Source organism: Grampus griseus, assembly GCF_964374135.1.
Source record: "Grampus griseus genome assembly, chromosome: 7".
Taxonomy (NCBI): Eukaryota; Metazoa; Chordata; class Mammalia; order Artiodactyla; family Delphinidae; genus Grampus; species Grampus griseus.
The window spans coordinates 58,069,502-58,077,850 of NC_139001.1; the positions used below are offsets into that span (position 1 = coordinate 58,069,502).

The 8,349-nt window shown below is 42.8% G+C and overlaps 1 pseudogene across 1 annotated transcript; it reads left to right on the top strand.

The window, feature by feature from the left end:
- The first annotated feature begins 3,518 nt into the window (after positions 1-3,518).
- Positions 3,519-4,119, top strand: LOC309825151 (MARCKS-related protein-like; annotated as a pseudogene). Its single transcript has one exon. The product of its transcript is annotated as an MARCKS-related protein-like (transcript).
- The last annotated feature ends 4,230 nt before the right edge of the window (positions 4,120-8,349 follow it).

Here is an 8,349-nt window from a genome sequence, read left to right on the forward strand (position 1 = left end):
TGTTGTTTTTGATTAATTTGAAAAGTCAACTCAAGGATTCCCAGCTCCCTAAGCATTCCAATTAACTGAAGGCTTCCTGAATGCATAATTGACAGTGGCCCCTTCTCTGCTGTCTTCCCTACAACCCGGCTTCCCTCCACTCTGAGCACTTGGCACTTAATGTCTATCTCTGGAGCTACATTTAGCATATACATGTGTCTCTTACTGGTAAATGTTTGGAAATGCCCCACCCATCAACATTCTATCACAAATCCCTTTGTCTTAAAATGTTGCTTCCAGTATTACAGAGGCACATTTACAGGAAGCTAATGAAACCAGCTTTGTGACCTCTACTTGCAAGGACTGATCCCTTCTAATTACTCACTTTTATATCAAATATTTAAATTTATGATTGTATGGTTTTTTTTTAACAATAGAGCACCCTAAATTGTCTAAAGCTTCAGGCCTCACAAAACCTGGATCTGTCCTTGCATTATGGCCCTCCCTAGCTTCTGATGTAGAACCTGAACAAAGTGGATGTCTTAAAAACTTTAAGCCACCAGCTTTCCGTAAGAGTGACATGAGAATCCCAGATAAATATGAGACAGCAAAAGTGTTTGCCTCCTCTCTACTCATAGAGTGGCCTATAGATATCAATATTTCTAAAATCATTCAGTCATTGCACTGCCCACATTGCATTATTGTCAGTTAAAGGTCCCACAATGTCACCTATCTAGGAAAACATGTTCGACTTTTTTTTTTTTTTTTTTTTTGCAGTACGTGGGCCTCTTACTGTTGTGGTCTCTCCCGTTGTGGAGCACAGGCTCCGGACGCGCAGGCCCAGTGACCATGGCTCACGGGCCCAGCCGCTCCGCGGCATGTGGGATCCTCCCGGACCGGGGCACGAACCCATGTGCCCTGCATCGGCAGGCAGACTCTCAACAACTGCGCCACCAGGGAGGCCACCATGTTCGACTTTTGAGGTGCCTGGGAAACAAGTCTGGATGTTATTAGACATCGAGCTCAAATTTAACTTAAATCTTGACCAGGAAGATGCCTGTCAGAATACCTGTAATACCCATCATGGACTTAACACAAATATGTCTTAGTCAAGAGTAATTCCCACCCTTTTCCTGTTTTCTGTTTTCTTAAGTTAGTAAGTTAAAGGTCACCTGTGAAAATGCTATCTATTTCAGATAGGTCCCTGAAACAAATAGCAGCAGATAATTGAGAAAACCCTAATGCTTTATGGACCTACTGTATTCCCCTAGGTGCATTTTCACATTTATTCATTTAAATCATCAACAAACACTGATAAACTATGATTTATTGGACTTCCCTGGTGGCGCAGTGGTTAAGAATCTGCCTGCCAATGCAGGGGACACGGGTTCGAGCCCTGGTCCGGGAAGATCCCACATGCCACGTGCACCAAAACTATTGAGCCTGTGCTCTACAGCCCGTGAACCACAACTACTGAGCCCGCGAGCTGCAACTACTGAAGCCTGTGTGCTGCAACTACTGAAACCCGCATGCCTGGAGCCCATGCTCGGCAACAAGAGAAGCCACCGCAATGAGAAGCCCGCACGCCGCAACGAAGAATAGGCCCCGCTCACCTCAACTAGAGAAAGCCCACGCACAGCAATGAAGATCCAACGTGGCCAAAAATAAATTAATTAATTTTAAAAAACTATGATTTATTAAGCATTGGAAATACAAAGATCTGCATTGTACAATAGGAAATACTAGTCCTAGAACCAAAGAGGTGAGTTTAAATTCTAGATCCAACAAGAACTTCAGCCAGTAGGCACAACCTCATTCTACCACTGGTTCTGGAATGCTCCTCACAGCTAACACAGGTCTGTTTGGTTGGCTGTGTGCATGAAAGGAAAATTCCCCCTTGATGCTTACTGCTTAGACGTACTCTTGGAGCCAAAAGAATGGATAGGTCCCAAATGAAGCCACCATGGAAAAATGGAAAAACTTAGCTAACACAGTGGTGTAAACATGGTAAGTTTATACCATCAATACACTCCTCTTAATTTACTTATCTGGATGATGACACTTATCTATTGTCTTTATTTTTCATATAACTACCACAAATTATTGATCATCTACTATGTACTACAAAGTGTGCTAAGGTCTTTGCAAATATGTTATTTGCAAATATTACATGTGTTATTATGAACCTCTGTGACTTTACATGTGGTAAAATCAAAATTAGAAATTTACCTCAAGCCACTTATCTTGAATGGATCCAGAAGTCAAACTCAAGGCTGAGTAAATACATTTGAATGAGGAGACATAATATCATTGTCCACTTTTTCTTTGCCAGTTTTAAAAAATACTTATATTTCATAGAAGCAAGGACATTTCAATAAGCCAAAGCAAGGGAAGACCTGATCTTAGAAAAAAAGACAGACTCAAGCAAACACCTCGACCCTCCTCACTCCACTCCACAGTGTGGCACTGGATCTAGGGTGGTCAGGACCTGGGTAAAGACTTGAGCTAAGGACTTAGAGGTAGCCCAGGACATAGTCCAGGTGGGGCGGTGGCAGCCACTGTTGGTGCTCACTCAAAGCAGCACTCCAGAAGCAGCTCAAACTTCTGACAGCAACGTGGCTGTCCAGATTTTCCACAGCTGCCTCACTGCATGCCCCAGCCCAAGCTGAGCCAATGCTCTGGCCCCGCTCCAGTCCCACTCACTCCATGGCAGCACAGCACTAGATCTGGGGCAGCCAAGACCAGGGAAAAGATGCAACCATGGGCTGCATCGAGCAGAGCTGCAGACTTCTACACAGGCAACACACTGGTCCTCTATAACAGCACAAGCCCCACTTGCTTCAGCACTCCCCTCCTTCGGGGCAAAGGTCCCAGTGCGGGAGAAGGAAAAATACACACTTAAACAGAACAGAGCCAATGCAAGCCTGACCCTCAGGGCTTCTGCTCCAGCAACTAGGGATCAGACCCCGCCCCTGATAGGACGATGACAGCCAGCGAGCAGAGAGGAAGTCCCACCTCAAACTGTGAGCCTCTAGCTCCTCCATCACCAGCCACACTGCCTACCAGGTGACAGCAACCAGCACAACCTGAGGAAAGACATGACTGGCATCCACATAACTTCCAGCCTTCCCACCAAAGGCACTGGGCACACGCGCTCTGCATAGGGAGGCTTCCACATGAGAACACCTCTTTAAGACCACAATAGGTAACGGTTTACCTAAATTCATAGACAGAGAAAGTTAAGTAAAATGAAAAGGAAAAGGAACTACCCTCAATTGAAAGAACAAGAGAAAACCCCTGAAAAAATAATGAAACAGAAATAAACAATTTACCAGATAAAAAATTCAAAACAGGGTGGCATTCTGGCACAGAGTGGGGCCGGCACAGCTAGTGGGAGGGGGGCATGGAGTGGGGCCCCTTCCCTCAGCCACGAGTCCCACCCCATCCCCCACCCCCGCCGGTGAGGCCCACCTGACCAAACTATCTCCTGTGGCACAAGCCCAGGGTGGCTCCAGGCGCCCCTCCAGCAGAACCCCACCATGGGCAGCCAGAGCTCCAAGGCTCCCCAGGGCAATGTAACCGCCAAGGAGGCAGCAGGCACTTCCCCCGCAAAGGTCAATGGACAGGAGAACGGCCACAAGAACGGCTGCGTGAAAAGCAGTGGAGACTTATCCCCCAAAGGTGAAGGGGAGTCGCGCCCTCCCCCATGAATGGAACAGAGGAGGCAGCTGGGGCCACTGGCATTGCCATCAAGCCAGCACCCCCTAGCCAGGGCACTGAGGCCAAGGGGGAGGAGACCCCCAAGAAGAAGAAGACATTCTCTTTCAAGAAGCCTTCCAAATTGAGTGGCCTGGCCTTCAGGAGAAATTGGAAGCCGGGGGGGGGGGGGATGATCTGTCTGCCTCGCCACCCACAGAGGAAGGGCAGGAGCGGGGGGAGTCGGTGCCTGCAGCGAGGAAGGCACTGCCCAGGGAGGGAAGGTTGCTGCTACCCGAGAGCCAGGAGCCCCAGGCCAAAGGAGCAGAGGCTGGCGCTGCCTCCAAGGGAGGAGACACAGAAGAGGCAGGGCCCCAGGCACAGAGCCATCCACTCCTCGGGCCGGAGAGAGGCCCTACACCAGTGGGCAGGCAGAATGAGTAGCTGGGTGGGGGCAGATGAGTGATCTCTAAGCTGTCCTTGCTGTCCTTGTGGTCACTGCCTGGACCTGGTGCCCTGGTTGCCTTCCTGTGCCCAGAAGGGAAGGGGCTGTTGCCCCCTAGCCACGTTCCCTCTCCTCCTCTCCCTCTTGTGGATTCTCCCATCATCCATCTGGTCTTCCTCTTAAGGCAGTTGAAGATGGTCCCTTGCAGTTTCCTAAGTTAGGTTAGTGATGTGAAATGCTCCTGCCCCTGGCCCTACCTCCTTCCCTGTCCCCATCCATGCAGAAGGCAATTGCTGGTTTTCGTCCCCAATTCTTTTCCAGGCAGGTTTTGTTTACTCCCCAAATCCTTGAGCCAGAGGTGGGGGTGCCTACACTCCCAAACCCTGAGTGTCCAGCCTTCCCCTGCTGAGTTTGTAATCTCTTGTGCTGTGCCTAGTGGCCCCTGGGCTAGGGAGGACACTGCCCCTGTCTGGGTTTTTATAAATGCCTTCCTCAAGTTCAAACCTCCAGCTTGTGAATCAACTGTCACTTTTTTGACTTGGTAAGCAAGTATTAAGCTTTGGGGTGGTGGGGAGGTCTGTAATGGGAAACAACTTCTCGTCTTTTTTTTTCCCCTCTCAGTGTTGTAAATTACTTTTAATGGCCAAACTCCAGATGTGTACTTTTTTTTTCCTAACTGCTAAAACCATTTTCTTCCACCTGGTTTTACTGTAACATTTGGAAAAGGAATATATGTCGTCCCTTTACAAAAAAAAGTTCAAAACATTAGTAATAAAAATGCTAGTCGAATTAGGGAAGAGAATTGATCTAAACATAAATCATTTTAACAAGAAACTAGAAAATATAAAAGACCCAATCAAAAATAGATAATTCAATATATGAAATAAAAAAACACTCTAGAAGCTATGAATATCAGACTAAATGACACAGAAAAACACATAAGTGATTTGGAAGATAAAATAATGAAAATTACCCAATCAGAATAGCAGACAGAAAAACAAATGAAGGAGAAAAAAAATGAAAGTAACATATGAGATCTCTGGAATAATATTAAACCCACCAACATTCACACTATAGGGGTTCCAGAATAAGAGAGAGAAGGGTATAGAAAATGTATTTGAAGACATTATGGCTGAAAACTTCCTAAAACTAAAGAAGGAAACATATATCTAGTTACAGGAGGCACAGAGGGTCCCAAACAAGATGATACCAAATAGACCCACATCAAGACATACCATGATTAAAATGGCAAAAATTAAAGATAAAGAGAATTCTAAAGGGAGCAAGAGAAAACCAAAGAGTCATGTACAAGGGAATTTCCATAAGGTTATCAGCTGATTTCTCTGCAGACACTTTGCAGGCCAGAAGGGAGTGGCATGATATATTCAAACTCCTGAAAGGGAAAAACCTGCAACCTAGCATACTCTACCCAGCAAGATTATCCTTTAGAATAGAAGGAGAGATAAAGAACTTCTCAGACAAGCAAAAACTAAAAGAATTCAGCAATACTAAACCTACCCTAAAAGAAACCTTGAAGGATCTTCTCTAAATGGAAAAGAAGAATCTAGAGGAAAGGGTAAATCTCATTAGGAAAGGCAGATATATAGCAAGAATTGAAGATTACTTGAATAAGCCAGTATGTAGATTATAACACAAAAAATTGTAAAAGCAACTATAACTACAACAAAGTGTTAAAGGGATAAGCATGAAGATGACATTTAAAAAAACAAAATGTGGGGAAGGAGAGTAAAAAATGTAGATGTTTTAGAATGTGTTTGAACTTAAATGACCATAAGTTTAAATCAAGTAGATATAATTATGGGTCAACATATATGAACCCCATGGTAACCACAAATGAAAAATCTACAATGGATACACAAAAAAACAAAAAGAAAGGAACAGAAGCATACTACTAAAGAAATTTATCAAACCACAAGGGAAAAAACAAAAAGAAGAAGAAATGAACAGAAAAGGACTACAAAAACAAGTGGAAAACAAAAAATAAAATGGCAATAAGTACATTCCTATCAACAATTACTTTAAATATCAACAGACTAAATGCTCCAATCAAAAGACATATGGTGGGCTTCCCTGGTGGCACAGTGGTTGAGAGTCCACCTGCCGATGCAGGGGACACGAGTTCGTGCCCCGGTCCGGGCAGATCCCACATGCCGCAGAGCGGCTAGGCCCGTGAGCCATGGCCACTGAGCCTGTGCATCCAGAGCCTGTGCTCCGCAATGGGAGAGGCCACAACAGTGTGAGGCCTGCGTACCGCAAAAAAAAAAAAAAAAAAAGACATATGGTGGCTGACTAGATTAAAAAAAAAAAAGACCCTTCAACATGTTGCCTACAAGAGACTTACTTCAGGGCTAAAGACACACATAGACTGAAAGTGAGGGGATGGAAAAAGATATTTCACATGAATGGAAATGACAAGAAAGCAGGGGTAGCAATACTCATATCAGACAAAATAGACTTTAAAACAAAGGCTATAACAAAAGACAAAGAAGAGCATTATATAATGATAAAGGGATCAATACAAGAAGAGGACATTACACTTCTTAACATACATGCACCCAATATAGGAGCACCTAAAGCAAATATTAACAGACATAAAGGGAGAAACTGACAATAATACAATAATAGTAGGGGACTTTAACACTCCACTTAGATCAATGGGCAGGTCATCCAGACAGAACATCAATAAGGCAACAGCGCTTAAATGACACAACAGACCAGTTGGCAGGGAAATCAGCTCGGTGCTTTGTGACCACCTAGAGGGGTGGGATAGGGAGGGTGGGAGGGAGGGAGACGCAAGAGGGAAGAGATATGGGGATATATGTATATGTGTGACTGTATCACTTTGTTATAAAGCAGAAACTAACATACCACTGTAAAGCAATTACACTCCAATAAAGATGTTAAAAAAAAAATGGAGGGGTACTTAAGCAAAATAAAAACCATTCGACAAAAAAAAAAAAAAAAAAAAATAGATCAGTTGGATTGAATAGATTTATCTACAAGACATTTCATCCCCAAACAGTAGAACACACAATCTTTTCAACTGCACATGCAATGTTCTCCAAGATAGACCACATACTATCCTGAAGAACATACTGGGATACTAGGGCACGAAACAAGCCTCAACAAATTTAAGAGGATAGAAATTATATCAAGCATTTTTTCTGACTATAATGGTATGAAACTAGAAATCAACTACATAAAGAAAAATGGAAAAAGAACAAACATGTGGGGACTAAACTACATGCTACTAAAAAAACAATGGGTCAATGAAATCAAAGAGGAAATCAGAAAATACCCCAAGACAAATGAAAATGGAAACACAGCTTTCCAAAATCTATGGGATGCAGCAAAAGCAGTTCTAAGAGGAAAGTTTATAGCAATACAGGCCTTCCTAAATAAACAAGAAAAATCTCAAATAATCAACCTAAACTACCACCTAAAAGAATTAGAAAAATAAAAAACAAAGCCCAAAGTCAGCAAAAGGAAGGAAATAATAAAGATCAGAGAGGAAATAAATAAACAGAGATAGAAAACAACAGAAAATATCAGTGAAACCAAGAGCTGGGTTTTTGAAAAGATAAACAGAATTGAAAAACCTTTAGCCAGGCTCACCAGGAAGAAAAGAGGACTCAAACAGAATAAGAAGAGAAATTACAACCGATATTACAGAGATATAAAAAATCATAACAGAATACTACAAACAGTTACATGCCGACAAATGGGACAACCTAGAAGAAATGGACAAATTTCTAGAAACATATGGCTTGCCAAGACTGAATCAAGAGGAAACAGACAATTTGAAAATACTGATCACTAGAAGTGAAACTGAATTTGTAATTCAAAAACTCCCAGCAAACAAAATTCCAGGATGGGACAGCATCACAGATAATTCCACCAAAATATAAAGAAGAACTAATACATATCCTTCTCAAACTATTCCAAAAAAATTGAAGAGTATGGAACACACCCAAATTCATTCCATGAGGCCACTATTACCCTGATACCAAAACCAAACACACTACAAGAAAAGAAAATTACTGGCTAATATCTTTGATGAATATAGATGCAAAAATCCTCAACTAAATATTAGCAAACTGAATCAAACAATACATAAAAAGGATCATACACCATGATCAAGTTAGATTTATTCCAGGGTCAATATTCCCAAATCAATCAACATGATATACCACAATAACAAAAGGAAG